The sequence below is a fragment of the Euleptes europaea genome, chromosome 7 (assembly GCF_029931775.1).
Source record: "Euleptes europaea isolate rEulEur1 chromosome 7, rEulEur1.hap1, whole genome shotgun sequence".
NCBI lineage: Eukaryota > Metazoa > Chordata > Lepidosauria > Squamata > Sphaerodactylidae > Euleptes > Euleptes europaea.
In genome coordinates, this window is record NC_079318.1 from 53,992,831 (window position 1) to 54,006,566 (window position 13,736).

Below are 13,736 nucleotides of genomic sequence, written 5' to 3' on the forward strand. Positions count from 1 at the left end.
TCAAGATGGGGCCTGGGATTCTTCCAGAATTACAGCTCATCTCCAGAGATTTGTTTCCCAAGAGGAAATGGCAGCTTCAGAGGGTGGACTCTATGGCATCACATCCCCACTGAGCACCCTTCCCTTCCCAAACTCTTCTGTCTCCCAGGCACCAACCCCTAATCTCCAGGAATTTACCAAGATGGAGAGCTCAACCCTACTGGAGCACTGCAGACTGTTGGGCCAGATGCCCTGTAAGGCCCTTTCCAACTGTATGACTCCCAGTTTGCACCCCAGTAATAAGCATAAGCCATTGATGATCCAGCTAGGCCAGGAAGGGTTGCCAACCTCCAGGAAGTAGCTGGAGATCCCCCGCTATTACAACTGACCTCCAGCCAATAGACATCAGTTCACCTGGAGAAAATGGCCGCTTTGGCAATTGGACTCTATGGCATTGAAGTCCCTCCCCTCCCCAAACCCCACCCTCCTCAAGCTCCACCCCAAAAACCTCCCACCAGTGGCGAAGAGGGACCTGGCAACCCTAAGGCCAGGTCAGGCCAACCCCTAGTTGCCTTTATCTGGCCAGGCTAACAGGTATTGTGCAGAGATCTTTTTTCAAGTGATTTTCCCTGGTAGGTTTCAGGAGGCACTGACTTCCCTGCTATGTGGTCTTGAACAGGAAGAGGAAACTAGCCTGGGAGGCCCAGGCAGCATAATCAGGAAGATTAGCCTAAATCAAGAACAGTGTAGTGTACAGGAGGAGCCTAGCCCTGTTTCTGTAAATAGGAGGTAAAAATAAATATGTTTTAAAATGCCAAGCAATCACTGACAATTTCAGAGGTCTTTTGAGGAAACAGAGTACTTCAAAGAAAAGATGCTCTAAAATTCAAGAGAAGATGTCCTCCACTTTCCCAGAACAGTGCTTAATTTTGGGAAATCAGTAGGAGAGGCAGTGCTCTTCTTGCATTGTCTCAATGATAATTAAGATTATTCTGCAGACAAATCAGAAAATAGAACACTGGTTATCAGAAAAGGTCTTTATCATATGGTAAAGATTTTTGCTGTCCTAACAAGGATCTTCTCCCACAAACTGGATTTCTATCATCACTTTTTCATGCTAGGAAACCCCACACCTGTTACAATCCTCTTTTGTTTGCAGAAGGACCTGAGTTTGATCTCTATCATATTGTGTTAAAAGGATCTGAGGAAACAGGACTGGAGAGCCTCTGCCAGTCTAAATAGAAGAAAATAATCAGATAGCTGGACTAGCAGTCCATCTTTATTCAGGTTGTAAACTTGTGGTACTTACTGCCACAAGATGAGATGGTCACTGGTTTAGATGGATTTTAAAGGGGATTGTATAGATTTATGGAGGATAGGTCTATTGTTGGCTATTAGCCATGATAGCTCACTCAGGTGTCTAAGCTTAGAGGCAGAATATGCCTCTGATCGTCAGATGCTGGGGTTCATTATGAATAGGCATGAACATTCACAAGCAAAGCTGTGCACCACTTTTATAAGAAATCCAAATTACATGACAAAGAAGGAAGGGATAATCAACTGTGAAATTATTTGCAACAGCATGCTATGTTGCTAACATCATAGGTGGCTTTGTAAAGGATTGCATAAATAAATGGAGGTTAGGTTTAGCTAAAAGCACATAACGCACATGTTCAGAGGCTGTTTACCAGATGCTGGAGAAAAAGCAACAGGGGTGGCTAAACTCATAACGCCCTGCTTCTTGCAAGCAACATCTGGCAGGCCACCCTTGGAGACAATGTGATGAGCTTTTGATCTGATCTAGAAGCTAATCCTTGTGCTTTTAGGAAACCTACATTTAAGAAGTCTCCATTTATGAACTTCTAGAACAGGTGTAGTCAACCCCCTATGAGTATGTGTGCTGAATAGCAGCACACCTGATCATATTGTTTGGCATGCAGGTATGGTTTTCTGTCCAAGCAACTGAAGTGATCACTCGAGTGCTGCTGAAGCCCATGGCATGAGACAAGTGACAGGCATGTCTTCCATTATCACCACCTGGACCAGTAGCATTGAAGATGCACCCATGAAGTGGTGTCTCTACCCCTTGAGTTTGGCTTATTCCAGAAGAAGAAGAAGAAGAAGAAGAAGAAGAAGAAGAAGAAGAAGAAGAAGAAGAAGAAGAAGAAGAAGAAGAAGAGTTGATTTTTATATGCCAACTTTCTCTACCACTTAAGGAGGAATCAAACCAGCTTATATTCACCTTACCTTCCCCTCCCCACAAAAGACACCCTGTGAAGTAGGTGGGGCTGAGAGAGCTCTAAGAAAGCTGTGACTAGCCCAAGGTCACCCAGCTGGCTTCATGTGTAGGAGTGGGAAACCGACTTGGTTCACCAGATTAGCATCTGCCGCTCATGTGGAGGAGTGGGGACTCAAACCAGGTTCTCCAGATCAGAGTCCACCGCTCCAAACCACCGCTCTTAACCACTACACCACACTAGCTCTCATCATTGCCTGTCTCTCACTTTGGTTTGCAGGCACAGCAACAGCTTCACAGGTGGATTAAAAAAAAATACTTGGGTCAAAAATGTTGCCTACCCCTGTTCTGGTTGATAACAGTTGCTCTGGTTCTGGTAAGATTTTAGAAATGATGATACATTTCAATGAGACTTTTAACGTTCCTTAATCATGGGAAGCAGATCCATAATGTTTTTAAAGTTTTGATTGCAACTGTCATAGCCACCAGGCTGTAAAAAAAACCTCACCGTATATTTGATACGTCCTTGAAAGCTTTTCAAAATCATAAAGCAATACCTGTCATTGGGGGGAGCTAATCACAATGAACCGATCGTCTCATGAATGGATTATCTGATTCCACTGTGAGAAGGACTTAATTTGAACCAGGACCCTATTCTGATTGCCAAGACTGAATCCCGGAATATGTGGAGTGAATATATATATATACTTTTTAAAAGGGCTACATGCGCTCACACACACTATCAAGCAGAACGTGTATCATCTAGATCTGAGCCCTAGAGCTGACATTTCCTTCTATAAACTAATTACTGTCTTTGAAATCTGGAAAAGTGAAGCATGGAAGACAATCAATTCAGATTGTACGTGCTAGTGATAGGAGTAGTTGTTATTTTACACAGTGCCATCAATATGCAAGGTGCTTGAAGAAGGCAGGTCCCTGTCCCAAGAAGGTTATAATCAAAAATTGACATAGAGGAGGCAACAAAGGAAGAGGACAGAGGTGGGTGTGAGAAATTTTGCACATTTTTGGAAAGAGAGGAGCAACGTGACCCGGTAACAGACTGAATTTGTGGAGCAAGAGAGAGAGAGGGGAATCAAAGATAAAGCCAAGGTTTCGTGCTGGTTCTGCTGCATAGATGGCGGCCTCATTGATGGATACAGAAAATATATGAGGAGAGGAAAGCTTGGGGGCGGGGAGATCAGTCTTGGACATGCTTTTTAGTTAGTTGCGGCAGTGTGTGTGGGGGTAATGCTCTGTGCAAATATTGGTGGTGGTGGGGAATATCTCCATGAAAAAATGGTGGCATTGCCAAGTTAGCATTTTTCTCTCTCATAGATATCAAAAATTGTACTTTTAACTTGCCCGGGTATAAATTCAAATGTGTGTAAATCTCACATCAGACTGAAGATATTTCGAATGCTCGCAAGTGTACAGAACAATGCTACAGTACAGTTCTTTGTTATGCTAATAATTGCTTGCCAGCTGCTTCAAGCCGCCCTGCAATCATCGGCAAGAGCCAGCCAACTCCATTAAACGGGAATAATAAAAAAAGAGGGCAGATTTCTTTACCTTCTGTTAAAAGATTCTGCCACTTCTACAATTGCAGGCCTTTGGAATGGATTCAAACAGCTATCCTCTTCCTTCCTCCTCCCCCACCCGCACACACACCAATATTCAGTTTGTTTGGTAATTTTAAAAGTGGTGGGAATCCAGCAAAAAGAGAGTGATTGAAGGGGACCAATGCATGATGGACTGTGCAGCTGCTATGAGGGAGAGGAGGCCAGGCCCAGCTGGCAAAAGCAGCAGAAAATGTCGATGGTAGTGCCGAAATTATGCCTGGACCTCCTCTCCTCACAGGGCAGTTGGTTCTTAGAATGGCTGCTGTGAAGTGGAATGGGTCCAGCCTCAACTGGTAACATGAAGTGAAGTGGCAGTATGATGAAAGTACTGATAAAATGATGAAGGAATGCAGAATATAAGAAGAGATTGGTCTCTCTCTCTCTCTTTCTCTTTCCTCCCCCTCCCCCCCCCCCAGAAGCTGGAACAATTTTTTAACGGGGACAGCTTTCTAAGTCTCACGTCCTGCTGACAGTGTACATAAAAAATATATGCCTATTTTTTTAAAAAAAAATGGCACACATTTCACATACCATACCAGAAAGCTATAAAAATAACACTCAAAAATAAAAGTGAAAGGATAATGTGACAGTGAAAATTACAACCAAGCATACTTTGTATCATTATTTTCTTTTTACAGACATTAAAGTTCACAAAAGGCAGACCCAGAAGGACTTGTGAGGGAGGGAAAATCCCATTCCGCAGTATCCCCCACTCCTTCTCTGACTACAGCTCCTGTTCTTCCCTGCTTGCTCTGCTACCACCACCCCCATGATCCAGTGTCCCTCCCTACTGTTGACTCTCCTTCTCCATCCCCAGCATGCTGGCTCCAGCACTAATCTTCTCCTTCAAGTACCATTTTGGATTGCCTTAGCAACCCAATATGCCAGTCAAACTTTGAGATTTGTTTATGTCTGGACAGACATCACTTTTAACATTTGAAGAGGGGTTACCTATCAATTTTCAAACAATTATATTTTTCTGCAAACCTGTAGGTTTTCTCAGTTTTGCAGAAATCTAAATGATATGGCTGGCCCCATTGAGCAGGATTTTTGATCCACACAGAACCCAGCTCTTAGCTAGTAGATGTAAGGCTACCCATCACCACTATTAATATTAAGAAAGCTTAATTTATCTTGTTTATACTCTCTTATGGTTAGGTTTGCCAGCTCCACGTTGGGAAATACCTGGAGATTTTGAGTTCCTTAAAAACCCTTGGGTGTATATCATCCAGATCAATGACTTGTATGTTTTTAATTTGTCAATTAACCCTGAAAACTTCACACATACCCCAGCTGATTCTGTTCTGCAACTACTGTGGTGAGTAATGTCCTCATGTCTAAAGACAGATGCAAAGAATTCTTTCTAATTCACTGCAATCTCCCTGTTTTCCAGTAACAATCCTTTCACTCCTTTCACTATCTCCCTAGCCAGTTTTCTGCTTCTGGTATAGTTTAAGAAAGTCTTGTAGTTTGTCTTAATTATTTTAGAAATATTATCATCAAATTTTGTTTGCCTTAATGCCAACCTACGTTTGATTTTACAGAGCCTATTCTCCTTGTTTTCCTTGTTTGAACAAAATTATATCTTTATAAAGGAAGCCTTCTTGCTATTTATGGCTTTCGTGACTTTACTGGTCTACCTTGCTGGCACACTGTAGAGCTGCCGGTCTCCAGGTGGGGCCTGAAGATCTACTAGAATTACAACTGATCTCCACACTACAGAGATCAGTTTCCCTGGAAAAAATGGCTGCTTTGGAAAGTGGAGTCTATGGCATTATACCCTGCTGGATTCCCTCTCCAGGGTCTACCCTCAAATCTCCAGGAATTTCCCAACCCAGAGCTGGCAATCCTATCACCAGGCACACTGACTTCATACTGCTGGCCAATCATTGCTTTTCCCTTCTGGATCTGAAGAGGGTTCTGAGGCCTCATGGCAGGTCTCAGGTGGTTTACTAGGCTAAGGCCCAGCCTCAGATCACAGTTCAATTCACCTTGACAGTTGGGAAATTAAAGTGCCACAGGGGCTCAAAGCTACATCCACAATGCCAGGAATGAGCAAGGGATTGTAGGGCAAAGAAAGCAACAGACTTTGGCTTCTCCTAGACTTATCAGTGACTGGATAATGATCTGCTTACATTGGAAGTCTGGTCTGAGTGACAGCCCTTTGGTAATAAAATGATTCAATGTGGCCTTGAAGTCACAGCGTTATCCATTCTTTGGAAAGCCTTGGGAAATCCTATTCTGACATCCTAATGAACCTTGGCCTATCCAGTGTTCATAGCTCCTCAGTTCACTAGGACTAAAACCAAGCCTTACATGGCATTGGATGCATCTCTCGCACTCTCAAAATCAATCTGAGCTGGATTAACTGCTTCAGAAGATCAGGGCAGACTGCCAGGGTTATGTTTACATTAAAGTAAAAGTGGACCTCAGAGAGTTAGTGTGCAACCTCCCACGGGAATCTCTGTGTATCATAGTTCAGTCCATTCTTTCCATCTGTCTCATCAACAAAACTGATATTCTATTTTTATCATATTTATAGGAAATGCTGTACATGCTAAATATTCCTGTAGATGATGGTTTGTAAGAGCTCTTCATTTTAATAACTTTAGGACAGAGTCTGTCTAAATGCATTTTGAACTTAGCATCCATGCTGCAATATGTTTGTGCTGTATGAAGAATTGTGGTCAAATACCACAAGCATCTCTTTCTTATCTCTCTTTTATTTGGGTTTTATTTTAACAAGCTGACCTGGCTTTTCATTTTGCATGCGAATCCACTCTTCAAGTACAAAGCCATTTACAATAAAGCATGTTCAGCTCAGACCTTTCATTTTTATTTTTAAAACTCCTTCATACATTTTATTTGAAAGTTTATTTCACAGTGTTTTGAGTGGGAGACCCTGGTTAAAACCCCTATTGGCCATAAAGCTCCCTGGGTGCCCTTGGACTAGCCATCCTCTCTTGGCCTACCCTACCTCACAGGATTATTGTGAGGATAAAACAGAGGACAGTAAGCCACTTTGGATCCCCATGGGGGGGGATATTCTATTTGTCCCCATGGGAAAATCATACAAGACCATATTGGGACCTGAATCACATCAGAAGATCCCTGCTAGATCAGACCAGTGAGCCACCTAGTCCAGCATCCTCTTTCACAGTTGCCAATCAGTTATCCTGGAGGGCAAACACGGCAAAGAGAACAAGGTGATGTTGCCTCCTGCCCCGATATTTAGAGGTTTGCTGCAGCAACGTATGGAGGTTCCCTTTAGTCAGCAAAGCTAGCATTCATTGATAGAACACACCTGAATCAGTCCCCCACCCTGCCACACATGGCTTCTTTTAAGTCTAAAAATTACACAGACCTGTTGACTGATCTTCTGCCATCACATCTGGTTTGGTCCTTTGACTGATCCACTGACTCCCTTCAGACTCCATGACTTCTAGGAAGTAAACCTCTAAATAATGGCTTCACACATTTGTCAGAAAGACACAAAACGTGGCTGGCACTAAATGTACATTTGGGGCTGAAAGTGCAGATGGAAAACTACTGCTGCTTCTTTGAAGTACCACAAAATCCAATCTCAAAGTTCTCTAGTGGCAGAGAGCTAAGATATGACAGTGTCCCCGAGTCCACCATAAGGACGCCTCCACCATTTTAGGAATGAAATTCCCTCTGTTTACAAAAGCCATGGGGGCCTGATCCTGATTGGGATTACAGCATGGGAAGAGGGGCTCCTGTTTCTTCCAGAGCCATCTTCAAGAGTCCAACCCCCACAGCATTTGGGTTCTTGATTACTGTGTGCAGGTTGGGGGATAGTCACCCCTCCCACCACCACTGCCTGAGCAGGATCGTCAGATTTTAAATACCCCCCAATGAATTTTTAAAAATATTTCAGATGTTTCTGAAAACCTGGAGGTTTTCTCATGTTTGTACAGACTTGTCTTGTTCCTGATTCCAGTCTCTGGATTTAAGAATCCACAGATTTGACCACACTGAGATGGCCATACTGATGTTTCCTTCCATTTTTTAATCTGATTTTTCAGATGCACACCTTATCCCTGAAAAGGAACAAGTTTGTGTAGTGTGTATTGTGATTTTATTAAGGAGCTACTATAATCCATGGAAAACAGAACACCCCAATCTATCCCTAGCCACATGACCTTTATACATCAGTTATTGTGTCAGAAGATGGATGTGCATTCATATGTCATTGAAAATAATAGTCTGGATAGGATATATCTGCATTTCAATTAGTGTGTGATTTATGCCTCTGTTATCGTTATCAATCCAGGCAGGGCACAGAAGCTTGCTTTTCTGTACAGAAAGTGGTGAAAGTTTGCTACTTATGTAGTACAAGATATCTTTGTTACAAGAGTAATCTGATATTGAAGACTTTTACCCCTTTTCCTTGAAACACAAAACATGAATTCTGCCCTCTAACAGTGGGTTAGCATTCCAGCACATGGCTAACGAAAGCACAGATAGGATGAAACACTGAGTTGCAGGAGTTCCAAATCGATCTTGCAGAGATATACCCTTCTAAGCATATAGAAGTCAATAGACCCTTCTGTGCACCTCTGTTTAGGATTGTTCTGATAGTTGGGAAGTGTCATTTGCAATAGCCACCATTATAAATCCAAAATTAGGAAAGCTACACATCACAAAACGCTTTAACAAATGGCACACTAGGGAAAGCTTATCCTAGTGGCACCCAGGAATATATCTGTGTTTATACCAGTACACAATGTGAGCACTTCAAAATAACATCCAGTACCAAAGTGTTGTGAAACTGATTTAGATCTTGGGTTGGCCAAACAAAGCTACTAAGGTATCACTTGATCATGAGAACATTTTGCTTAAATGCTCTTTCTTGATGGCAAAGGAAAAAAGAAAAACAATAATCACATTTGAAAGATATTAAATCAAAATGATTTTTAATCATTTTAATAAATATATATCAAGAAAAACCTCACTTTACTACAACACCACCTTAGTATACAAGTACCTAAATATCTAAGCTTAAAACATCAGATATTTGAGATATACTGTGGGGGGGGGGGACACATTTGAGTCTATTCTCAACTGAATATAACATTAAAAAATCAGTTTTTTAAAAATTGGTCCATGTGGACAAATGACTAAATGATCCTACTCATACACTGTATGAATGAGATCTGTATTTAATATTGATAGCAATAATTTAAAAAGGGTTTTGTCTTGGAGAAATAAGGTAGGATAATTTTTTTTAATTAGGTGTATCTAACATGGATAATCCTCGCAAATTCCCTAAATTTGACATAATCTTTAATTCTCTGCAGAATATCACTATGCATTTTCTAAGCATGCTACGAATGTGGAGATAACCTGGCATAATTATATCGGAGGCAAACAACAAGTTTTTAAGGATGATAGCAGGTGTTGGTTTTAAAAATGTCTGTGTTGTAACCTCAAGTGTATCTATTGCATGCATTTTTTTAAAAATAACTCAAGATCTGGGATGAGGCATTGGAACCCAAAAGCTTGGCCTGGCACTACTTCAGCAATTATTGGAGATCCTTGGGTCTGTGCACTCCATATTTTGCCTGCTCTCCTCAGGCACTGCCATGTAATTTGTTAATCCTTGGTTTGAGGCAAACCACAGCTTGCTCTTACATCCATATTATGCTTTGTGCTTTCTCTGCACAAAGAGATTACAAACCATGATGTGTTTCCAATTTTGCAATTCTTTGGTTCACTGTAGGGTTGCCAGGTGCCCGCTGGTGGCGGGCAAACCCCTGGCAATATACCCTTCTGCCTGCTGACCAGAGGGTCGGGGGGCAAATGTGCATGCGCGTGTGCATACCGCGCGCGTCACTTCCAGTTTAGAACCAGTTCTGCCTCGCAAGGGGCCTTTTCCTCTTAGTTTGAGTGGTAAAGGGCCACTTTACCACTCAAACTAAGAGGTAAAGGCCCCTTGCGAGGCGGCACTTCCGGTTCTAAACCAGAAGTGATGCGCGTGCGTTAGATGTTTTCAGAACAAAGCCTCCTGCGGGAGGAGAGGAGGGACCTGGCAACCCTAGTTCACTGGTTTGGATGTAATGACTGCTAAAATTCTATGCAAACAAAGAAAATAACTAATTAGATCTGAATGCATGAGAAGAGGAAGCAGGAGGAGGACACATGGGGGTGAAGATCCTTGGGTTTGTATCACAGTGGAGGGAGGAGATGAATTCTGAGGCTACATATTTAAGTCTGCAGTGGATACTGCAGGTTTCCTCAGCAGGAAAAGAGAGAAGAAGGCATGTTCTTCACTGCAGAATTGTCTAAGTGTAACACAGGCAACAAGACCACAGAGCCACACTGCTCTCCATTACATGCTTACTCAGAGCTTAGAAACGTTTACATTAAAAGCATAAAAGAGATGGCAAAGGGAATACATTAATGCTCTCCCATTCCACTACTTAAATAATGGTAGGGAAAACACAGACTATTTGCCAGATTCCTGGAGCTTAATTTGACCTAGGATTCAACAATGCTAAGCCATGTGTCTAACCTCAGAAATAGTGGATAACATATAATGACTGATAAAAGTATTGCTGGGTTAGTGCAGAGCACCTTTCTCTCACTAGTGAGTGTGCACACCTGGTCCCCACATATCTGCAATCAGGATGAAAGGTCAATTCACATGTAATGCCAAACCAAAACCGTAGTTAGACGTGACGTGACTGGGCTTTTGGCTCACACACTCCATACTTCCCTTGTTTTCTCTTCGATGTGCACCAAGTTAATTTGTGGATGATTCCACATGGAGCGTTTGTTCCACCCTCGCTATCAAACTGGAGCACAATTTTTCAGAGCATCCACACAATGTTGTCTTCCAACCATTCTCCTTCCACGGTTTCCCCTGGTTTGCTCAAATGTTTCTGGGACCTGCTTTGGTCTGATCTTTCCAGAAACATGGAAGTCAAAGCAGGTTTACCCTCAGTGTGCACAGGAAGGTGCAGATTTCCAAACCTTGTCATCCACATCTACCCCAGTCCCCCTCCATATCAATCCTATATGCCATCCATATCACCTCATTCCCACATCCCCCACCCTCTACCCTGGACAGACTTTGATGGCTTTAAAAAATTGGTAGTAGATATATCACTATAGCATAATGACGCCATAGTGATATCCCTACCACTGACTAGAACCTCTCCCAGCAAAACCACTCTGGCAGCAAACAAGGAGGAAGATGGTGGGCAAAAGAGGAGGGGCTGTGGTTCAGCGGTAGAGCATCTGCTTGGATAGAAAGTCCCAGCTTCAGTCCCCAACATCTCCAGCTAAAAAGATCAGATAGTACATGATAGATTCTGGGATAGATCCTACCTGGGATTCTGGATAGCTGCGGCCAGTCAGAGGAGAAAATACTGACCTTGATGGACCAATAGTTTGATGCGATATAAGACAACTTTGTGTGCAAGAAGAGACTACCCCCATCTGGGTGGTCCATTGCCTCTGCAAATGCCTCTGCATTTGCAGCATTTGCAGCAGCACTGACCTTGATGGACCAATAGTTTGATGCGATATAAGACAACTTTGTGTGCAAGAAGAGACTACCCCCATCTGGGTGCACTAAGTGCACAATGGGGAATAGTCCTGTGTGAGAACAGCTTGTGCTTAGTGCAGAAAATGATTTGCTATTGTATCGGTATAAGCAAACTTGCCAAATCAAACTGTGGCCTGAAATTGGTTTGCACTCCTAGTTAGAAGGCAAGTTCAGACTATAGTTGACTGACGTGAACTTGAATTAAAACGATGGCCTCTGCTAAACAGGAAGCAATTAGTTGAATCAGAGTACATGCAATGGAATAAAGGAAGACCGAGAGAAGGGGTGAGCCCAAGACTTGGTCATACAGTCTCAAATCATGGTTTTGCATTATGTATGAACCAACTGAGACTTCCAGAATAAATGCTTTCCATTTTAGAAGTTAAATTTTGTTCCTCTGCGGATAAAACCCACCAAAACGAATACACGAACAGTGTCACTACATTTTTGGCCTTTACTCTGGCCCGGATTGTTCATCACTTGGGTGTGTTCCATATAGGGATAGGAAAAGCTATCCCAACTGTGACAGCAGGAGCGAGCAGATAAGAGATGTGTGGGGACGGCATCTACAACCCCTTGTCTCCACGCCACTGGCTGCTGGTGCCACCCCTCCCCCACCCTCCTTCCTCGTCACATCAGTACAAAAGGACCCACTTGAGGAGAGTCTCCCTGGGCTCCCTCACAGCCCAGCAAGCCCCTCCTCCCAACAGCTGAGCTCTGTCCAAGTTGGTGCTTTAAAAACAAAAACTGTTAAAGGTCTAAAGAAGTTGGGGAAATGGTGGCAATGTACTCTATCCCCTCTACGGACTGGCTGCTGGCAGAGCTTTCACACCGAGGCTCTGTCTGCAGCCAGCATGCTGCTTCCCCTCTAAGTGAAGCAAAGGATGTTTTTTGCTTTGTTCCAGCTTAAAAAGGAAAGTCCTAGGAGCCCCCAGGGGCGGTGCTGGGAAAGAGCACAACATCTGTGGAAGATCCCTAATAGTAGGGGCATGTGGACATTCCCATGTGGAAGCATCCCTATAGAGGACAAATCACTTGCTGGTGAGGAATGGAATTTGAAGATTACTATATTTGAGGAATTGATGTGTCCATTACAAAAAAAATACAAGGGGGGGCAGATAGGCTTTGAAAATCAAAATCAATTATTTAAAAATTTAATGTGTTCTGTTGGTAATTTATGGTGTGGTGACTACAGCATGGGTGGGGTCCAGATAGGGTTGCCAGCATAAGGTTGGGAAATACTTGGAGATTTTGGGGGTGGAGCCTGAGGAGGGCAGGGTTTGGGGAGGGGCTTTAATGGGCTATACTGCCATAGAGTCCACCTTCCAAAGCAGCCATTTTCTCCACGGGAGCTCATCTGTCACCTGGAGATGCGTTGTAACAGTGGGAGATCTCCAGCTACCACCTGGAGATCGGCAACTCTAGGTCCAGGTAAGAGGAAATTCTTAGGTCACCCTGAACAAAAATAAGGCCATGATTTGGTCAAAATTCAACACTTTTTAATCCTAGTGATTTTAATGGGACAGACTGTATTGTGCGCTGAACCGTTGCTATCAGTGGGACTTAAGAGTGCTTCACTTTTAGCTGGACCATGCTGAAATGTTCATTTTCAAATGAAGTCACTTGAAACCAACCAAATTTTGTTTCTGACAAGTGAAGATTATGTCCCCTGTTTCTCCAAGATAATCTTTTAAAAAACGTGAAAGCCTTTACATTCATTTCAGATAAAAATCTTATCACTACATCATTTATTAACATTGTGCTTTTATCCCCCCAAAATAAAAACCCCTAACTTTATATGAAACTCCAGTACATGCTCTTTACAATTTTAAAGAGAGAAATGATGTGAAATAGAATAAAGTATAAAGCATGCCACTGGTTCATGAGCTTCATTCCACCAGAAAGAAGAAGGGAAAATCACAGCAACAGACAGTTGCCATAGAAATATTCAAGGAACTAATGCTTGTTTACAAGAGACATCTCTCTATTGTTTCTTCTTCAATCCCTTCTAAAGGATGGCAAATCAAAAAGCAATTGAGCAAAAAGGAAGAACAGAGGCATTTGAATAGGAAATCAAACTCAGTATTTCAAAGGATACAGGTTTCTAATAATATTTGAACCACCCTGTTATTATTTTCTTTTCTTTTTTCCTGTTTAGGTTACATCCCTGCTGTAGCACTGTTTTGTTTGTTTTTAACTTAATTTTCACCCTGGAAAATGTAAGATAAAAAGTAAGGCACCAAAGAAACTCCGCCCTGTATAGAAATAAACTACCATGAGGCTTGTTCATTCGTCCTTGCAACTTTCGCTGAAAAAAACTGTACTTGTG